The following is a 22,562-nucleotide window of genomic DNA, read 5'->3' on the forward strand; positions in this document are numbered from 1 at the left end:
TAGAATGATTTGTTTTCGGAATTTGTGAACATGACAAAGAGTTTGCATAAAGAACCAAGAAATATTTTTAAGGGATGAACTAATGCCAGTTAGTACCAAGACTGAGTATGAGTACCAATACGTTTTCTCAAGTACTCGCCAATACAAATTACCGATGCCTATTTTTAGTGTCCAGTACAGAGTTCACATATATATTACACGCACATGAACGTTAATGGCATCCCAGTCTTAGTCCGTAGGGTTCAATATTGAGTTGGCCCACCCTTGGCAGCTATAACAGCTTCAACTCTTCTGGGAAGGCTGTCCACAAGGTTTAGGAGTGTGTCTATGGTAATGTTTGACCATTCTTCCAGAAGTGCATTTGTGAGGTCAGGCACTGATGTTGGATGAGAAGGCCTGGCTCTCAGTCTGGGTTGAGGTCAGGACTCTGTGCAGGCCAGTTAAGTTCCTCAACCCCAAACTCACTCATCAGTGTCTTTATGGACCTTGCTGCCAGGGTGCTGCTAGGTGGAAGTGCTAACCACGTTTTCACTGTGCAGCCCGTACTTGAAAGAAAATTGCTGGAACTGACCATCAGTGGCAGCCCGTCCATAAGAGGCGCAGGGGCACCAGACACATGGATTTCAAGGGTGTTTTTTTTTTTTTTTTTTTTTTAAGAATATGCTTAGAGCCCGAGGCCCTATTCAAAAAAGGGCAGGCTCTGGGCTCCCCCTGTTGTGGGACATGAGCGAATTAATGTTCACTAGTGTCTTCCTGCTTCTCCTTCCGGCCAATCAGGAAGCGGGTCCTGGGACCCGATTGGCCAGGAGTTCTTTGGATCCACTTCCTGTTCGGCTAGGAGGAGATGCAATGGGGTTGGTTATTGGGCAAGTAAGGGGGCCGGGTTTGTTTGCCGTCCCCCCAAAAATTTTTAGCCCCAGCCGCAATTGCCAACAACCCTAGTGCTACACTAACCACTATCCAAGAGTCAAAAGCTACTACACAGCTCTCATTCAAATGAAATCACTGAATCTGAATTGATACGTATTCATTCGTTATGTTATTAAGTTTTAATTAAATTCCTTATTCCCAACTGACCTACAAATTAAACAAATGGTCTCAAGTTCAACCTTGGTACCAAAAAAAAAAGTACTTAGAATATTCATGCTACACTCACTGGAATAAAAATGAATGGATCTGAATCAATTTTTCAAATATTAACAAAAGGCCCAAACTGTCGCATCCTGTCATCTGAATGAAACGATTGAATACAAACGAAATTGCTTTTTCTGTTAGGCCCCTTTCACACTGGGGCGGTGGGGGCGTCGGCGGTACAACAGCGCTATTTTTAGCGCTGCTGTACCGTCGTTCTTGCAGCGGTATTCGGCCGCTAGCGGTTCGGTTTTAACCCCCGCTGGCGGACGAAAAAGGGTTAAATCCGCTCGTACAGCGGTATAGCCGCGCTGTCCCATTGATTTCAATGGGCAGGAGCGGTTTAGGAGTGGTGAACACACCGCTCCTTCCCCGCTCCAAAGAAGCGGCTCACAGGACTTTTTTTACCGTCCTGCGAGCGCGCCGCTTCAGTGTGAAAGCCCTCGGGCTTTCACACTGAACAAACAGCGGAGGCTGTTTAGGGGCGGTTTTCAGGCGGTATTTTTAGCGCAATACCGCCTGAAAACCGCTCCAGTGTGAAAGGGGCCTTATAATTTATTTCAGATTCATTAAAATTCCTTACTATTGTGATTCTGGTATTTGGATACATCTGAATCTCCAAATAACAAAACTTTTTTCTGAATTTCGATTTGTAGTGAAATCAATCGCACATGTCTAATAGCAACTATGCTCAAGAGATAGTGGTGTCCAGCAGGCTGGAAGAATTTTGAGGGTCACAAGAATTTCTTTGATTGTCCTCACTACTTTATTAATCAATGCATTACCTTCAAGGGCACCCAAAAGTGGAAGTTCCGCTTTGTGGACTTGGGGGGGGTGGGAGGTACCTAATTTTGACAGGTACCCGCTCCCACTTCTGTTCCCACCGCCTAGGCGGTGGAAACGGAAGTTCTTCTCCCTCCCTTCCCCCACAGTCTTTGGGGACACTGACCGGCCCCAGAAGACTCCATTCACGATGTGCTTGTGCATGCGCACTGGGCACCCAATTGTGAAGCCGCAAGCTGTCACAGCTGGGTGCCCATAGTGAAGATGTCGGCACCAAGGAAAGAAGACAGCGGGTGAAACCGACTGGGGTGAGCACACTGCTGGATCATGGGACAGGTTAGTGGCTGTTTTTTAGGTCAGCAGCTACAGTTTTTGTAGCTGCTGACTTTTATTTATTTTTTTTTTTTGCACAGGTGATTGGAACTCCGCTTTAATATCAAGTAATATATTGCAACATTGGTGTAGTACAGTAACCCACAGCAAAGAATGGTTGCTATTGGTCTTTTATGGTTTGGCCCAATTAGCTATATGTTTTGCATTAAAAAAAAAAAAGTAAATTAAAATCTATTCATAAATATGCTTTTTAAGGCCAGCCATACACGGTTCGAATCTCGGCCGGTTCAGCAGGAACCAGCCCAGATCCCAACTGTTAATGGGAAGACTGAATGTGCCAAGTTGATCAATCGATCAACTTTGGTACAACTGGCCTGCCAGATTTGCTTGCCATTATCGCAAGTGGCTGCTATAGCCGCTATTGATAATCACGGTCTTCTCCTGGCGGGAATGGCTGCCGCTGCCCCCTGCTGGGAGAAGACAATTGCCAATTCCCCTGTCAGCACTGTTTGTGTTGATGGGGGAATCCTGCAAATTTAATTTCCTGCAACCAGTGATTGCAGGAAAGCGATTCGCACCTTGTATGGCCTGCCTAAATCCTATGGGGATTTTTGTACTCCCTGCACAATAACAGGTTTTTCTGTTTTGTAGACAGTTGCTTGGTTGGACTGTGGTGGTCACCTTTAAAGTGGTTATAGGCAGAAGGTGCATTCTGCGCATTAAGATAAAAATCCTTCTGTGTGCAGCAGCTCCCCCCAATACTTACCTGAGGTCCCTCTCTGTCCAACGATGTCCACTAGTGTCTCAGCCGTCCTAGATTCTCCTTCCTGATTGGCTGTGACACAGCAGCGGCGCCATTGACAGCAGCGGTAGCCAGTCAGTCAGCTAGCCAATCAGGGGAGAAGGGCGAGCCACGATCAGGGCTCTGTGTCTAAATGGACCATGGGAGCTGTGACTCGGCTCGGGTGCACCTATAGCAGGCTGCATAGCAAGCTGCCTTAAAAAATTATTCAAACCCCTTGAAATTTTCCACATTTCATCATGTTACAACCAAATACGTAAATATATTTTATTGGGATTTTTGTGATAGACCAACACAAAGTGGCCCTAAGAGCCCTTTCACACTGGGGCGGTTTGCAGGTGATATTGCGTTAATAATAGCGCCTGCAAACCGACCCGAAAGTGCGGCTACTTTCATTCCAGTGTGAAAGCCCCGAGGGCTTTCACACTGGAGCGATGCGCTGGCAGGACGGTAAAAAAAAGTCCTGCTAGCAGTATCTTCGGAGCGGTGAAGGAGCGGTGTGTATACCGCTCCTTTACCGCTCCTGCCCATTGAAATCAATGGGACGGCGTGGCTATACCGCCGGCAAAGCGCCTCTGCGGTGGTATTTAACCCTTTCTTGGCCGCTAGCGGGGGTAAAACCGCCCCGCTAGCGTCCGCATACCGACGGTAAAACGGCGCTAATAATAGCGCCGTTTTACCGCCGCCCCCGCCCCAGTGTGAAAGGGCTCTAACTAAAATCTATTGGAACCAATTGCCTTTTACCAATTGCCAGAAGTCACCTAATTAGTAAATAGAGTCCACCTGTGTGTAATTTAATCTCAGTATAAATACAGCTGCTCTGTGAAGTAGGGCTGGGGAAAAAATCGATTTAAAACTTGAATCTAGTTGAGAGGTCAAATCAATTCAAAATTTAAGCAAATCGATTTTTTTTTAATTTTTTTTTTTCTTTCACCGCGCCGGTCCTGAAGAGCTGCGGGCAGGAGTTTTTAGGCGAGGCCACAGCTTCGGCCTAGTCCACGGCTTCAGCCGCGGACTAGGCCAAAGCCACGGCCTCGCCTAAAAACTCCTGCCCGCAGCTCTTCAGGACTGGCGCGGTGTCCAAAAAAAAAACTTGATTCGAATCGTGAATTGAGTTTTTTTTTAAGAAAATCGAAGATCTCCCAGCCCTACTGTGAAGCCCTCTGAGGTTTGTTAGAGAACCTTAGTGAACAGACAACATCATGAAGACCAAGGAACACACCAGACAGGTCAGGGATAAAGTTGTGGAGAAATATAAAGCAGGGTTAGGTTATAAAAAAAAAAAAAATATCCCAAGCTTTGAACATCTCACGGAGCTCTGTTCAATCCATCATCTGAAAATGGAAAGAGTATGGCACAACTGCAAACCTACCAAGACACGGCCGTCCACCTAAACTGACAGGCCGGGCAAGGAGAGCATTCATCAGAGAAGCAGCCAAGAGGTCCATGGTAACTCTGGAGGAGCTGCAGAGATCCACAGCTCAGGTGGGAGAATCTGTCCACAGGACAACTATTAGTCGTGCTCTCCACAAATCTGGCCTTTATGGAAGAGTGGCAAGAAGAGAGCCTTTGTTGAAAGAAAGCCATAATAAGTCCCGTATGAAGTTTGGTAGAACCCATGTGGGGAACACAGCAAACATGTGGAAGAAGGTGTTCTGGTTAGATGAGACCAAATTTGAACTTTTTGGCCTAAAAGCAAAACGCTATGTGTGGAGGAAAACTAACACTGCACATCACCCTGAACACACCATCCCCACCGTGAAACATGGTGGTGGCAACATCTTGTTGTGGGGTTGTTTTTCTTTGACAGGGAAGCTGGTCAGAGTTGATGGGAAGATGGAGGGAGCCAAATACAGGGCAATCTTAGAAGAAAGTCTGTAAAAGACTTGAGACTGGGGTGGAGGTTCACCTTCCAGCAGGACAACGACCCTAAACTTACAGCCAGAGATACAATGGAATGGTTTAGATCAAAGCATATTGTCAGAAACCATGAAATCAGACCGAGACAGTACAGTTAATTCACACTTGTTTAATAATAAAATTAAAAAGAACAAACGTAGTCAAAACATAGCCAAAGTTCAGTAACCAGAACGGATAGTTAGCCAAGCCAGAAATCAGGGATCAAAGTAGTGGTACAGCAAGCAGGATTGGCTCTCTTGGTTCTCCCCCTCCTCACTGGGCAGATTCATAGGAGGGAGCTATTGGCTTCCACTGCTGTTAAACAAATCCTGTGATAAAAGAGCAGGGGGCTTTGCCGATCCGCCCTGTGTGTGTGTATATAGACGCAGACAGGGCGGCTTGGGAGCGAGCACACATGAGTGCCCCCATAGAGGGCAAACTCTGAGTGGGCTCAGGTTCACACTGAGCTGCGGGAATGAAGCCGTGCGAGTTCAGCTGAACTCGCACGATTTCACTCCCGCATGTCAGTGCCGATTTCGGCCGCGATTTCAGAGACATCTGTGCAGGTTTCTGCACAGGTGTCAATGTAAATCACAGCCCGAAAGCGCAAAAAGTAGTTCAGAAACTACTTTTTTGAAATTGGTGCAGCGCCACAAATACAGCGTCGCACCGATTAGGACTGTGCAGTTGCCACCGATTTGACATGTCACCCATGTGAACTAGGGCTTAGAGAGAGAGAGCTGTGCATGATGTCATAAGCCTAGGCTTATTACCAGACAAGAAACAGGAAGTGGGCTGTATAAGGTATTTACTGGCAGAAAAAAAAGGACAGAAGATTTAATAGATGGAAAGATGAAAAAATGATTAAAGTTCTGCTTTAAGGCTTTAGAACCACTTTAACCACTTGCCGACTGCTGCACGCCGATATACGTCGGCACAATGGCAGCAGTGGGCAAATGGGCGTACCTGAATGTCCCCTTTAAGAGGCGGGGATAGCAGGCGTGTGCCCGCCGCATACAGCGTGACCATACCCGCGGGACCAGCGATCGTGTCACGGAGCCACAGAACAGGGTAGTGCCTATGTAAACAAGCCATTTCCCCGTTCTGCCTTGTGTCATGACAGAGATCACTGCTCTCTGTCATCGGGAGCAGTGATCACTGTCTTGTGAGTTGAAGCCCCTCCCCTCCATAGTTAGAATCACTCCCTAGGACACACTTAACCCCTTCATCGCCCCCTAGTGGGTAACCCCTTCCCTACACAGTAATCAATGCCTTTCACTGATCGCTGTATAAATGACAATGGTCCCAAAATAGTGTCCAATGTGTCCGCCATAATGTCGCAGTCCTGATAAAAATTGCAGATCGCAGCCATTACTAATAAAAAAAAAAAATAATAAAAATGCCATAAAACTATCCCCTGTTTTGAAGACGCTATAACTTTTGCGCAAACCAATCAATATACATTTATTGCGATTTATTTTATAAAAAATATGTAGAAGAATGCATATCGGCCTAAACTGAGGAAAAAAAAATTATATATATATATATATATATATATATATATAATATTTTTATATATATATTTTTTTTTTTTGGGGGGCAAAAAGTAAAAAATGTTTTTTTTTCAAAATTGTCGCTCTTTTTTTGTTTATAACACAAAAAATAAAAACCGCAGAGGTGATCAAATACCACCAAAAGAAAGCTCTATTTGTGGGAAAAAAAGGAAGTCAATTTTGTTTGGATGCAACGTCGCACGACCGCGCAATTGTCAGTTAAAGCGTCGCAGTGCCGTATCGCAAAATGTGCTCTGGTCAGGAAGGGGGTAAAATCTTCCGGGGCTGAAGCGGTTAAACCTGCAGTTTTAATTTGTGATTTGTGTGTAGCCACCTGCCTCGAGCTCCCAATAAAAGAACCACATGGTAAGCTTTGGGTTTTGATGGAGAGGCAGCATAGTCCATGCTATAGTTCTGTTCTCCAATTATACACTTGCAGTGAAAACAGAGATTTGCTTCTTTTAAGGCAGCTGGGGACATTGTGAAGAGGACCGGCCTTCTTTGATGATTTACTGATCACAAAACTAAAGAATAAAACCTTAAATTGTGCCCTAAAATATACTCTTCAGTCTGCAGCCAGTGTTGGTGGTGATGGGAAGCAATGGGCACAATACTACATGTATGGTGGGATTGCTTTCCATGGCTAATCTTCATTAATCTTTAGCACGCCCGGACCAGGTAATGGGCAATACAGTTAAGAGGTCACCTAACAGAAAACTTTTATCAATCCTATCCGGAACTGTCTAATCTTATTGCTCTCGCCTTACCAGGTACAAATATATGGGTACCTCCATCCCTAGTTAAATAAGTTTTACAAAATATTCCATCGGTAACCAAAACAACAAAAAATTGTATAAAAATATCTCTTATTCAATATAAACAAACAAAAAAAGATTTGGACAAAAGATTGCAATCAAAATTACACCAAGGGTATATTTAAAATACACTATATTGTCAAAAGTATTGGGACACCTGACTTTAATGATGTCTTGGTCCGTAGGGTTCAATATTGCGTTGGCCCACCCTTTGCAGCTATAACAGCTTCAACTCGTTTGAGAAGGCTGTCCACAAGGTTTAGGAGTGTGTCTATGGGAATGTTTGACCATTCTTCCAGAAGCACATTTGTGAGGTTAGGCACTGATGTTGGATGAGAAGGCCTGGCTCACAGTCTCCACTCTAATTCATCCCAAAGGTGTTCTATCAGGTTGAGGTCAGGACAGTGCAGGCCAGTCAAGTTCCTCCACCCCAAACTCATCCATGTCTTTATGGACCTTGCTTTGTGCACTGGTGTGCAGTCATGTTGGAACAGGAAGGGGCCATCCCCAAACTGTTCCCACAAAGTTCTCACAAATTGTCCAAAATGTCTTGGTATGCTGATGCCTTAAGGGTTCCCTTCACTGGAACCAAGGGGCCAAGCCCAACCGATGAATAACAACCCCACAACATAATCCCCCCTCCACTGATTTGGACCAGTGCACAAAGCAAGATCCATAAAGACATGGATGAGCGAGTTTGGGGTGGTGGATCTTGACCCAATAGCCCCACCCGCCCGTCGAGTGCCCCCACAGCAAGCAGCTTGCTATGGGGGCACCTGAGCTGCAGCTCCATGTATCCATTCAGACCCGAAGCTGCTGTTTTTGGCCCTGCCCCCTCTCTCTCCTGATTTGGCTAACTGACTTTGATAGCTGTGGGAGCCAATGGCACCACTTCTGTGTCTCAGCCAATCAGGAGGAGAGTCCCGGACAGCTGAGGGACTTGTGGACATCCCTGGACAGGGATGGGGCTCAGGTAAGTATTAAGGGGGCTGCTGCACACAGAAGGCTTTTCATCTTAATGCATAGAATGCACCTTCTGCCTTTACAACCACTTTAATGGCTATTATTTTCTTTTTATATACAGATTGTATGTACTGCCATTGTATTACACTCATTACAAAATGGTTACATGGAGTTGTACGCAATTGGCATAAAGATAGACAATGCGTTTCAGAGTAAAAAAACTACTTCTTCAGGGGTAATATAAAGCAGCACAATCTATAAAATAGAATAACCTTTTTTTAAAAATAAAATATAGACATTCAATCACATGCTTATTGTAACTTAAAAATACTGTAAAATACTCACATAATATACAAAAAGAGTGGAAACGCAGCCATAATATAAAAACATTGGTCACCGTTCCTCCTCTTGAACCACCAAGGTAAAAGGGAGAAGAGATAGAGTGAAGGAGGAGGGAAGGAGCCCCCACCCAGCAGTCACTGAGGCCACCTTGGTGCTAATATGTGAAAAATGATGTATAAGTACCAAGAATGGGAGATGTATAATCTACAAAAACATAAAAAAATAAATAAAAAAGATGGGAAGCTTTTATAAAAAACAACGTACCCCAGATATCATGATCTTTGTGTAGCTTCCTTTGCTCTAGTACCCAACAGCCACATGCAGCAGCCCTTTGATATTTGCTGTGCTGTGCTGCCCACCCCTGCAGACCCCCAGCATTCACTAATGGAACCATTTATTTGTGACAAGGCTGTAATGACAGCAATTTCTATCAGTTTTCTGTAGCACATCCACTGTCCCTTTACATTGTCCTCAGTCTCCATCTACTTCTCCTGAACATCTACAGTTTAACCATTTCCTATTCTATGTCTGAAGTCTGACAATCTTCTGTCATATATTAAATATTCTGGGCGGCGAGCTCTCTGAGGCCAGTTGTGCTTCCTATATAACATGTAAGTTGTTCACCCCTACTCTACAAGATTTTTGTTTCCAACGGGAAACTGGACAGAATCTTGACATAGAATCCTGACACTAGGACCCCCTTCACACCTTGAAGCTCGAAGCTCCAAAACGCTGGAGGAGAAAAAAAAAAGAATCAATTATTCTCTATGGAGATGGTTCAGATCTCTACTCCAAGTTGCCTGAAGCTCAAAAAGTTCTGGAGCTTTTTTATGTAGCTCAAATTGGGCAGATTTGAGCATTTTTGGCGTATTTTTATTCCCAAAGAAATGAATAGAAACACTCCTTTTTGTGCGTTTTTGTGTGCATTCCCGTGATTTTATGCTCAAATTTAAAAAAATTCAAAAATGAATATATATGTATGAATACATGTAAAATAAATACACAAAAAATTAAAAATCATCATAAGTTATAAAAAAAAGTTTATGTAATACATAAATAAAAACCCCTAACCTTACAATTTTTTTTAAATACTTTATTAATAATAAACACCCAAACCTGAACAAAAAAAAATAAATGACTACTAATAATAATATTTATTTTGTGTTAGGGTGTTTAATGTTTTGTTATTTATTATTATTATTATTTTATTTTTTTTAAGGGTTAGGGCTTAAAGCGGAGCTCCAGCCCCCACCCCACTAAAAAATTAAAAGTCAGTATCTACAAATACTGTAGCTGCTGACCTTTAGTATTAGGACACTTACCTGTCCAGGGATCCCGCGATGTTGGCACCCCAGCCGATTTTTCAATCGCCTCTTGGGTTCTGCCGCCGCCATTCCTTGTAAGAGAACCCTTACCCGTTGGCTCTCTACTGCGCATGGCGCGACGGGGGGAGGAGGAGGGGGCTGAATTTGCAGGGGACCTCGTTACGGCAAGGTCTCCAGGAATTGGGGACCGGTACCTGTCAAAAACTGGTACCACTCCCCCCTTGAAAGGTGCCAAATGTGGCGGCGGGGGGGAGCAAACAAGCGGAGCTTCCACTTTTTTGGTGGCACTCCTCGCCCCCTTACATGCCACATTTGGCATGTAATTTTTTTGGGGGGGGAGCGGGTACCTAGTTTTGACAGGTACCCAGCTCCCACTTCCGCGCTCGCCACCTAGGCGACTCCTCTCCCCCTCCCTGCAATCTTCTGGGACACGTCACCAGTCCCAGAAGATTGCCCGGCCACTGAGAAGGCACAGTGCAACTCATGCATGCGACTATGAAGCCGCACGCTGTCACAGCCGGGTGCCCACACTTGCAATGCTGGCACCGTGGAGAGTAGAAAAGAGTAGCGAGGCTTTGACTTTTGATAAACTTAAAAATGACTGGAACTCCACTTTTAAGATTAGGGGTTTCTTATTTATTATTTTGTTTTAATTGGTATTCATTTATTGAATGTATTTATTAATTTTTATTTATTTTGTATATTTATTTTACATTTGTTTATTAATTTAGTAGTAGTAGTAGTAGTAGTAGTAGTACCACCCTAACCTTAACAAAAAAATAAATATACCTAACCTTAAAGCGGAGTTCCACTGAAAGTGGAACGTCTGCTGATTTGTTGCCCCACCCCTCTGGTGCCACAATTGGCATTTTTCAAGGGGGGGTACCTGTTTTTGACGGGTCCCTCCTCCCCAACTTCCCTAGGCTTCACCATCCCTCGGAAGCCCAGCCCCCCTGCTCCTTCCTCTGCCGGGGCCAATTAGAAAGTGCAGTGCGCTTTGTCCATGCTCGGTAGGCAGGTTTCCCGTACCAGGAATGGCGGCGGCAGCACCGACAACCAATCCAAAAATCAGTTGGGGTGCCGACATTGCTGGAATGTCCTAATATTAAAAATCAGACGTTACAGTATGTGAAGCTGCTGACTTTTTTCAGGGGGGGGCGGAACACCTCTTTAACCCCTTACCCTAAAGAAAAAAATACAAATAAATAAACAATAATAATGATTAAAAAAGAAATAAAAGCTAATGGAAAAGCTAAACAAGCTGAAATACCTAGCAACAAATGATGCAACAGATGATGGTTTTCTCTATTGGCTAATAAAAAAAACACCAAATCTCAAAAACGCTGTATATAAAAACGTGCCTGTCGCACATAAGAATCACGCATAAAAACGTTCAAAGACGCTACACTCTCTGGTGTGAATGCAGCCTAACAAACAATAGGTCCACAGATGAAGTATTATAATAAACCGTTTTCTATGATTGGTTGTCTTGAAGCTTATAGCCAAACTCATGACAGACATCTAAACACACAATAGAAGTGGATATGAGGGCTCTGTTACCTGCCAAAGGATTCATATTTCCATGGATCTAGTCCCATGATGAGCACAGCTATACCACACAGCTCAACAATGCAGTTGTTTGCCTTCCTGCCCATGACTGAACAGTGAAGGAGATGACTGAGCTCATCTCCTGGTCACTCTTCTCTCTCCTCCTATCAGCATGTCCCTTGTTAACCCATCAGAATGGCAGCAAAACTTACTGGTTCCTTGTACTGCTCTGTTCCAGTCTGAGCTCTGCTGTACAGGAGATGGCAAGAGGCCAATATCAGGTACTTAACACTACTTTTGTTAAAATAAAATGATGTGTTGGGGAATAGTCTTTTTCATCTTCCTGGAGTTTCAGGTTGGGGACGGTCCTCTGGATCCTGACTACGGCTTGGTGAAAGTGCATCTTTGATGATCGGCTTTAAAAACCTAATATAATATTCTGTTTTTATAGAATATAAATGTTCCCCGCTTTATGGTACAGATGCCCCTAAAAATGCCCTTAAAAGCAGCACTGCTGGGTGAGATTCTGAGGGACTAAAGTATAGGAAATGGATTTTTGGTTTGGAAACCTCCTAGGAGTCATTTTATTTTATGTATTTGAAGTCAGATACAGGGGATGCAAATGAGTAATGAGTTGAAGCACAGCACCTCCTAGTGGTGAAAAATCGAATTGTCCCACCTGTACATGGGCTAAAAGCCTAGTACTGTCTGCAGTTTTATTTTGGGGAGAAAAGAATATTGGTCAAGAAAATCTTGGGTTCAGGTATGAAGGGTTCAGATCTGCAGATGGTCAAAGGTTCTCAGCAGAAGTTGCAGTGTTCCCCTTACAAAGCAAGAACTTGCAGATTCCTCATAATTGGTGCATTGATTAGATCTGAACTCTGACTCTTCAGTCCTGCAATCCACCATGCTCCGCAATTTTCATATCGGACTTTTGGAATTAGTCCAGGGGTCTCCAAATGTTCTAAACAAAGGGGCCGGTTTACTGTCCTTCAGACTGTGGCCATCGGAAAAACAAAATATCCCCTATTGTCAGTGGGAGTTTACAATCCCCTCTCATTGGTGTCAGTGGGAGGAATTGTGCCCTATCCTTGGTGTCATTGGGACCCATCCCTGGTGTCATTGGGCCCCATCCCTGGTGTCATTGGGCCCCATCCCTGGTGTCATTGGGCCCCATCCCTGATGTCATTGGGCCCCATCCCTGATGTCATTGGGCCCCGTCCCTGGTGTCATTGGGCCCCGTCCCTGGTGTCATTGGGCCCCGTCCTTGGTGTCATTGGGCCCCGTCCTTGGTGTCATTGGGCCCCGTCCTTGGTGTCATTGGGCTCCGTCCTTGGTGTCATTGGGCCCCGTCCTTGGTGTCATTGGGCCCCCATCCTTGGTGTCATTTGGGCCCCATCCTTGGTGTCATTTGGGCCCCATCCTTGGTGTCATTTGGGCCCCATCCTTGGTGTCATTTGGGCCCCATCCTTGGTGTCATTTGGGCCCCATCCTTGGTGTCATTTGGGCCCCATCCTTGGTGTCATTTGGGCCCCATCCTTGGTGTCATTGGGCCCCATCCTTGGTGTCATTTGGGCCCCATCTTTGGTGTCATTTGGGCCCCCATCCTTGGTGTCATTTGGGCCCCCATCCTTGGTGTCATTTGGGCCCCCATCCTTGGTGTCATTTGGGCCCCCATCCTTGGTGTCATTGGGCGGAATTGTGCCCCATCCATGGTGTCATTGGGAGAAATTGGTCCCCATCGTTGATGTCATTGGGCACCATTGTTGGCATCATTGGGAGGAATTGGGCCCCATCATTTGGTGTCATTGGTCCCATTGTTGGTATCGTCAGGAGGAATTGGGCCCCATCATTGGTGTTATTGGGAGAAATTGTGCCCCATCATTGGTGTCATTGGGCCTCATTGTTGGCGTCGTTGAGAGGAATTGGGCCCCATCATTTGGTGTCATTGGGCCCCATTGTTGGTGTTATTGGAAGGAATTGTTCCCCATCATGGGTGTCATTGTCCCCCATCCTTGGTGTCATTTGGGCCCCCATCCTTGGTGTCATTTGGGCCCCCCATCCTTGGTGTCATTTGGGCCCCCCATCCTTGGTGTCATTTGGGCCCCCCATCCTTGGTGTCATTTGGGCCCCCATCCTTGGTGTCATTTGGGCCCCCATCCTTTGTGTCATTGGGCGGAATTGTGCCCCATCCATGGTGTTATTGGGAGAAATTGTGCCCCATCATTGGTGTCATTGGGCCTCATTGTTGGCGTCGTTGAGAGGAATTGGGCCCCATCATTTGGTGTCATTGGGCCCCATTGTTGGTGTTATTGGAAGGAATTGTTCCCCATCATGGGTGTCATTGTCCCCCATCCTTGGTGTCTTTGGGCGGATTTGTGCCCCATCATTAATGTCATTGGATTCCATTGTTGGTATCGTCTGGAGGAATTGGGCCCCATCATTGGTGGCATTGAAAGGAATTGTGCCCTATCGTTGGTGTTATTGGGCCCCATTGTTGGTGTCATTGGAGAAATTGTGCACCATCATTGGTGTCATTGGGCCCCAATGTTGGTGTCATTGGGAGGAATTGTGCCCCATCATTGGTGTCATTGGGCCCCATTGTTAGTGTCGCTGGGAGGATGTGTGCCCCGTCATTGGTAGGAAGTGTGCCCCATTGTTGGTGTCATTGGGAGGAATTGTGCCCCATCATTGGTGTCATTGGGCCCCATTGTTAGTGTCGCTGGGAGGATGTGTGCCCCGTCATTGGTAGGAAGTGTGCCCCATTGTTGGTGTCATTGGGAGGATTTGTGCCCTTCATTGGTGTCGGTGAAAAAAATCGCACCCCAGGGGCCGGATACGTTTTATCCTGGGTTGAGCCCTGATGAAGTGGGGGTGTTGCCCTCCAAACGGGTTGGGCTGTTTTTTTTATAGGCAATCAAAATGATCTTGGACAGGTATCGGATTTTGGTCTGGCGCTCCTTTCTGTATCTTTATGAACACCTGGAATTAGGGCGGCTTAGTTTGCTTTCCACTCAATCTCATGAAACTTTGCTGTGAAGGAACACTTTCACATGGGATTTTAGTCTGGATCTGACTGTCGGCTTTCTAGATGGATCCAGACTGAACCACAATGTATGTCTATGGGCCGGCAGATATAAACGGATGGAAGTGTTTACATCCAATTACATCCGAGGCAGTTTATCTGCAGAAAGACAGAAAGATTTGCTTCTTTATTTTTGCAGGTATAAATGGATGTAACCTGCTTACAGCCATTCCTATTTCTTGCTTTCTCATCTGTGGCTAGTTTCTTAAAAAACTAAAAAAATATACACAAATATTGGATGTAAACTGAAGGCAGATGTGCAAACTGACAGTTTGTTTTTTTTGGCAAATCTCTGTTTCAAAAATGCAGTCCAGTCAAAAGACTCCATTAATTGCCTGATGAAAATGATCAATATACACTATATTACCAAAAGTATTGGGACGCCTGCCTTTACACGCACATGAACTTTAATGGCATCCCAGTCTTAGTCCGTAGGGTTCAATATTGAGTTGGCCCACCCTTTGCAGCTATAACAGCTTCAACTCTTCTGGTAAGGCTGTCCACAAGGTTTAGGAGTGTGTCTATGAGAATGTTTGACCATTCTTCCAGAAGTGCATTTGTGAGGTCAGGCACTGATGTTGAACGAGAAGGACTGGCTCACAGTCTCCGCTCTAATTCATTCCAAAGGTCTTCTATTAGGTTGAGGTCAGGACTCTGTGCAGGCCAGTCAAGTTCCTCCACCCCAAACTTGCTCATTGTCTGTCATTGACATTGTCTGTTTTATTAAAGGGGTTGTAAACCTTCATGCACCCTATACATTAAGGTGAAAAACTTCTGACAGTGACTTACCCCCCGCCCCCCCGCTTTACTCACCTGACCCCCTTCGTTCCCTCGACGCACTGGACCTCTCTGCCCAGGGTTCTCAGCTCTTGATTGGATAGATTGATAGCAGCGCAGCCCTTGGCTCTCACTGCTGTCAATCAAATCCAATGACGCGGGTGCCAAGGGGGGGGGGGGGGCCCAAGTCCTACATTCTGCGTCTATGGATGCAAATGCTGATGAGGATCGGGGCCACTGCACAGTGGAGGTAATTATGACATTTTTGTAAAGCTTCGTTTTTTTTTTTTTTTTTTTAAACAAGTGATTGGCTCTATTAAAATACACACCCCTGATGAAAGAAATTAGCTTCTGAAACGCGTCGAGTATTTCCTTTGCTCTTACTGCCGTGGTGACATCATCATGACAGTTCAGGGATTGAGTAGAACCCACATATGTTTGACCCTTGCACTATGTTGACTTGTTTGTATCTCAGCCACGATTGCTGTTCATGTTTTTAACAATTTGTCTAATAAAATTTCTATGAAGGGGGATCCTTTCCTATTTTGTATTTGTGATGTGGGTCCAATTTACTGACCGACCCACATACTCTTTCCTCAATTCTTTATGCAGCTGTTTAACATAATTTTAATACATAGAAATTATAACAAGGGTATTCCTTTTTGTTTTTAAAGTGGTTGTAAAGGCTGAAGATCTACTCATGAAGATAAAAAAACCTCTTGTGGACTGCTCCCCCCCACAGCCCCCCTAATACGCGCATGAGCCCCTTCTCAATCCAGTGATGTGCATAGGAGCCTCGGCTGTCCCTGGTCACTCTCTCCTCATTGGTTAAGACATAGCTGTGGGAGCCATTGGCTCCCACTGCTGTCATTCACAGCCAGTGAGCCAATGAGGGGAGAGCAGGGGGTGGGGATGAACCATGTGTCTTATGGACGCATCGAGCTGGGCTTGGGTACAACCAGCCTGTCAGAGTTTTCATTCACTTATTACCAGCAGCTATAGCCGCTGTCAATCACTGTTTTCTCCCAGCGTGGACGGCTCCCCCTGCTGGGAGAACACAATAGCTCTGTGAGAGGGATTCCCCCATCAACACTGAATGTGATTTGCAGGAAAGAAAATCGCACCATCTATGGCCGGCTTTAACTCTTGTTCTGGGCTGACGTCCTATGACCTCACCCAGTCTCTCTGTGATCCCTGGGACACGGCGCAACCCAATATCGATAAAGAGTGGTGGCTCTTTACTCATGTGATCAGCTGTGTCCAATCACAGGTGATCACATGTAAACAAGGAAATGCCATTTATCGACTCTCCTCACCTCACACTGACAGAGCGTGAGGAGAGGAGAGCCGATCAATGGCCTCTCCTCCCAGGGAAGACCTGTATAGGTAATCGTTGACCTGATTACAGTGCAGCCCCAACAAGGCAAATCTGTGCCCATTAGTGATGCAAATCAGTGCTGTCTTTCAGTGCCCATCAGTGCCACCCATCTATGATGCCACTCTGTGCCCATCAGTGACACCTCTCTGTGCCCATCAATGATGCCAATTAGTGCCGCCTATCATTGCAGCCTTATCAGCACCTTATAGCCGCTCATCAGAAGCATAAACCATGGAAAATATCTAAAAACAAAAACAAACAAAAAAAAGCCTTACACTTTACTATTATTCTACCATGGACCAATCTATATTCTCTACGGTTTTATTCATATTTATAATCATTCAGTATATGAATTATGTTTTTATTTCATTTTCTTTTTTAATTTTATTTATTTTTTCTCGTCCCTTTTCATATTTTTTTGATATATTTAGTTTTGTTGTGGTTTTAACTTGCCAATGTTTATAATACGTATCCATTGTTTGTTGTACAACTGTTTCAATGATTGCGGACTACTATGTAACTTATGTTGTAAATGATCAAATGCTTTTGGAGGTTATATACCCATTTAGTTGTATGTTTCGATTATACAACATGAATAAACCGTATTTCCCAGTCACTTGACTTCCTTTTGTGCTGCTGTATGCTTCATATAAAGTCCCACTATTTGCTCTCAATTTTAATCAATGATAGGAATGGATGCAGTTACCCCCTTGGTTCCTGCCTCATTTAAAGTCCCAAAATTCCTTTTCTTCTCTTAATAGCTTTCCCAGCAACAACAATACACTTCCTCAGCAACAATGGATCCCCCACAACAGTATAAGCCCCCCCAGCAAGAATAGATCAACTCCAGCAACTATAGACCCCCACCATCAACAATAGATCTCCTAGCAGCAACTGTAAATCCCTCCCAGCAATCATTGACCCCCAAACAAAAAAAAGAACCCCCCGCAACATTAGATCCCCCAGCAGCCAGCATTAATAGACCCTGCCGCACACCCCAGGACCTCTTGCTGTTACATACATTCAGTGCTGGAGGTGCCAGAACTGTGTTCTTGATGAAAAAACATACATACATTTTGTCATGTTACAACCAAAAACGTGAATGTAATTTATTGGGATTTTATATGATACACCAACACAAAATGGCACATAATTGTGAAGTGGAAGGAAAGTGATAACCTGGTATTCCAAATTTTGGAAAAGTGCCATCTAGTGGGCAGTTTAAAAAAAATGTTAGAACTCACAGTACATATCTGGTCACATGAAAATTAATAATTTTTTGTTTTTTTTTTACATTGTCAGTTTAAAAAAAAAATATTCTGATCACTTTTATTGCTGTCAGAAGGAATGTAAACATCCCTTGTGACAGTAATAGGCAGCACAGGTACTGTTTATGAAGGGATCGGGGGTCTAAAAGACCCCAAATCCCTCCTTTGCACTTCAAAGTATTCAGATTGCCAAAAACAGCGATTCTGAATATTGTCATGTGTTTTTTTTTTTTTTTTTTTTTTGTTCTTTTTTTTTTTTTTTTTTTTAAATCGGCGCCATTGGCAGCCGAATAAACCAGAAGTGACGATGTGACGTTGCTTCTGTGTGTTTACATAGGAGACTGGAACAAAGCCGTTTCCGGCTTCAGTTCAGTCTCACTCTATCTGCCGAAAGTGCCGGATCGTGGGACGGGAGGCCCGGGAAGAGCGGCGGGAGTGGGAGGCAGGCGTCCCCTTCCGCTCCTTTAGGATAAACAACCGAGGGGCTTTTAGCCGCATTGGTTGTTAGCTCTAAAGTGCTGACCACCCGCTCTAAAAAACAGTACCAGGATGATCCCTGCAATTGCAGGCATCATCCCTATATAACCCCTTAAAGCCGAGGCCGCATATGTGCGTACAGTCGGCACTAAGGGGTTAACCAAGGAAAACAGGAAGTGAAGCCTTCCGGTGTCAAAGCCTGTTTCCTACTGCGCATGTGCGAGTTACGCTGCGCTTTCTGAACCTGGGTGTCTCCCAGAAGGCAGTGGGGGGGAGGCGGAGCCGGGAGTTTCTTAGATCGCCGCACAACGATGTAGCAATCTTACCTGGTTTTGGCAAGAACCCGCTCCCCCCTGCCTGCCTGCCCCACCGAAAGGTGCCAAATGTGGTAGCGGTGTGTGCAGTACTGCATTTGGCCAGAGGTGCGGGGGCACCGGTGACACTCGGAAAGGTTCTGAGCCGTTCGGAAATACTCGAAACACTCGGAAATACTCGGAAACACTCAAATACTCAGTTCCCGAGTATTTCCGAGTTCAGCCGAGCCTGTCCCCGAGTATTTCCAAGTTCAGCCGAGCTTGTCCCCGAGTATTTCCAAGTTCAGCCGAGCCTGTCCCCGAGTATTTCCAAGTTCAGCCGAGCTTGTCCCCGAGTATTTCCAAGTTCAGCCGAGCTTGTCCCCGAGTATTTCCAAGTTCAGCCGAGCTTGTCCCCGAGTATTTCCAAGTTCAGCCGAGCCTGTCCCCGAGTATTTCCAAGTTCAGCCGAGCTTGTCCCCGAGTATTTCCGAGTTCATCCGAGCTTGTCCCCGAGTATTTCCGAGTTCATCCGAGCTTGTCCCCGAGTATTTCTGAGTTCAGCCGAGCCTGTCCCCGAGTATTTCCGAGTTCATCCGAGCTTGTCCCCGAGTATTTCTGAGTTCAGCCGAGCCTGTCCCCGAGTATTTCCGAGTTCAGCCGAGCCTGTCCCCGAGTATTTCCGAGTTCAGCCGAGCCTGTCCCCGAGTATTTCCGAGTTCAGCCGAGCCTGTCCCCGAGTATTTCCGAGTTCAGCCGAGCCTGTCCCCGAGTATTTCCGAGTTCAGCCGAGCCTGTCCCCGAGTATTTCCGAGTTCAGCCGAGCTGTCCCCGAGTATTTCCGAGTTCAGCCGAGGCTGTCCCCGAGTATTTCCGAGTTCAGCCGAGCCTGTCCCAGAGTATTTCCGAGTTCAGCCGAGCCTGTCCCCGAGTATTTCCGAGTTCAGCCGAGCCTGTCCCCGGGTATTTCCGAGTTCAGCCGAGCCTGTCCCCGAGTATTTCCGAGTTCAGCCGAGCCTGTCCCCGGGTATTTCCCAGGCTCTCTGGCGCCCCCCCCCCATCTCTGGCCACATGCGGTATTGCATGCAATAGAAGTCAAGTCAATGCAGAACAAATTATCTTCGTTTCCATTGACTTCTATGGGGAAACTCGCTTTGATATGCGAGTGATTTGGATTACAAGCATTCTCCTGGAACGGATTATGCTCATAATTCAAGGTTCCATTGTACTTACATGTTAACACTACATAAATAATATAATACTAAAAAAAATTCTGCTCAATACGGAGTTACTAGCCTAACATGAGAAATGTGCTCTGATCATCCCCTTGTAATTCATTCTTGCCGGCCTCACTGGTAATTAATGGGTGCGTTAGCGGAGAATTTGGGTTTGTTGTAATATTGACCTGTTTGAAGAGTTCATGTCCCCTTTACTCATTATAAAAATTGTTTCCTTCTGCCTGCAGAGAATCCAGAGTTACGCGGTTACTGGAGGCATAGCTGTGCCGGGTGTACTTCATAACCCAGCTTCTGATTAGGAAATGTACCCAGGTGGTTGGGTTATGTTTACTGGCCCCGATAGATTGAATTACCCACCTGCTGCTGGTATGGGGGAGGATTATACGACTCCGTACCCAGCCTAAATAATCTCTCGTCCAAAAAAAAAAAAAAAACATTGCAAAATGAAATCCTTTAACCTGCACTGCTAACTTGATCTCACATCTTTGGAGATGAAGTTGTAGGATTCATGAGCTCCGATTTGAGGAATCAATTTGAATGCTGAACAGATTTTATCCAATGGAAACAAATGGGAGTTTACGTAAGACCGTATGCAGTGCTTCTTAATCAATTTGGTAAATAAGGTCACCTTTCATCTCTTCCAGGGTTTAGTGGCTAGTGGTAATTTAGATAAGCTTTCTTTTATCCAAATTAAAGCTAATCCGCGGCCAAAAAGCTCAACGGTTACAGCGCTTAGAAAAAGTATTCGTACCCCTTGAAGTTTTCCACACTTTGTCATGTTACAACCCAAAACATAAATGTATTTTATTGGGATTTTATGTGATAGACCAACACAAAGTGGCACATAATTGGGAGTTTGTACCTTCGGGAATTTTCATACGAAAATTCGGAATTGGCTGTCGAAAGTTGTGTACACGCTATATGAAAATCGTATGAAAATTCTTTAGAGGAAAGTATTTGCCCCATTTTCTTAGTGTGTAGGAGCCTTAAGACCCCTTTCACACTGAGGCGCTTGAAAACTGCCCATAAAACATTGGACGCTTTTGCGGCGTTAGTGGTGCATTTAAAAAAAAAAAATTTTTAGGTAACGTGATTCAAAAGAACCATTTTGCGGCGCCTTTTGACGCGCTTCCCATTCATTTCAATGGAGAGGAGCCTTTTTGAGGCACTTTTTTTAAGCGCTCCAGATATGCTCTAAAGATGCTGCTTGCAGGACTTTTTTTCACCTCCCCGGTGTGAAAGCATCCATTGATATTAAAGTGGAGTTCCACCCAAAAATGGAACTTCCACTTTTTGGATTCCTCCCCCCCTCCGGTGTCACATTTGGCACCTTTCAGGGGGGAGGAGGGAGCAGATACCTGTCTAATACAGGTATTTGTTCCCACTTCCTGGCATAGATCACTGCAGAGCTTGCGGTGACCTACGCCACTTCCAGCGCCTACACTGTCCTCCCCCACTGTATTCTGGGAGACACAGAACACAGCAGGGACCAGAGAGGACGCGCAGTGCAACTCGCGCATGCGCAGTAGGGAACTAGGAAATGAAGCCGCACGGCTTCACTTTCTTATTCCCTTACCAAGGATGGCGGTGGCAGCAGCCGAGAGCCAACAGACAGATCGGCTTCGGGTGCCGACATCGCGGGCTCCCTGGACAGGTGAGTGTCCATATATTAAAAGTCAGCAGCTGCAGTATTTGTAGCTGCTGGCTTTTAATATTTTTTTTTTCGGTGGCCCTCCACTTTAATGGGAAGCATTTTTTTTTTTTTTTACATTTTTTTTATTTAGCACAAAAGTGCCTCGGTGTGAAAGGGGTCTGAAGGTGTAAGATATCAGTTTCTCAGATGTTTTGACCATATGGTCGGTCAGACTCTGAAAGGAGCAGGTTCAGTGAGCTTCACAACAGGGAGAGAACAAGTACCACTCAGCAGCACGGTAAACATTTGTTCTTCGTGATTCTTCCACTTGGCAGTGAAGCTTACATTTACTGGTCCATGTCTTTTTACACTCGCGCATCCAATGGTTTTTAGGCCCTTTAACCACTTGCCGACCAGCCGCCGTCATTCTACTGTCGCCCCCTAGTGTTAACCACTTCACTGCCAGTGACATTTTTACAGTAATCAGTGCATTTTTATAGCATTGATCGCTGTATAAATGCCAATGGTCCCAAAAATGTGTCCGATGTGTCAGCCGCAATGTCACGGTCCCGATAAAAATCGCAGATCACCGCCATTACTAGTAAAAAAAAAATAAGATAAATAATAATGCTAAAAATCTATCCCCTATTTTGTAGACGCTATAACTTTTGTGCAAACCAATCAATATACGCTTATTGCGATTTTTTTTTTTTTTTTTTTTTTTTTTTTTTACCAAAAATATGTAGAAGAATACATGTTGGCCTCAACTGAGAAAAAAATTAGTCTTTTAAAAAAATTGGGATATTTACTATAACAAAAAGTACAAATATTGTTTTTTTTTTGTTTTTTTTTCAAAACTGTCGCTCTTTTTTTGTTTATAGTGCAAAAAATAAAAACCGCAGAGGCGATCAAATACCAC

At 45.0% G+C, this 22,562-nt stretch overlaps 1 protein-coding gene across 1 annotated transcript in view; it reads left to right on the top strand.

Moving 5' to 3' along the window:
- FANCM (FA complementation group M) overlaps window positions 1-22,562 on the top strand; it is a 258,713-nt gene that overhangs the window by 102,584 nt on the left and 133,567 nt on the right. The gene's annotated exons all lie outside the window — the stretch shown is intronic.

This window comes from Aquarana catesbeiana, linkage group LG13 (assembly GCF_042186555.1).
Source record: "Aquarana catesbeiana isolate 2022-GZ linkage group LG13, ASM4218655v1, whole genome shotgun sequence".
Lineage (NCBI taxonomy): Eukaryota > Metazoa > Chordata > Amphibia > Anura > Ranidae > Aquarana > Aquarana catesbeiana.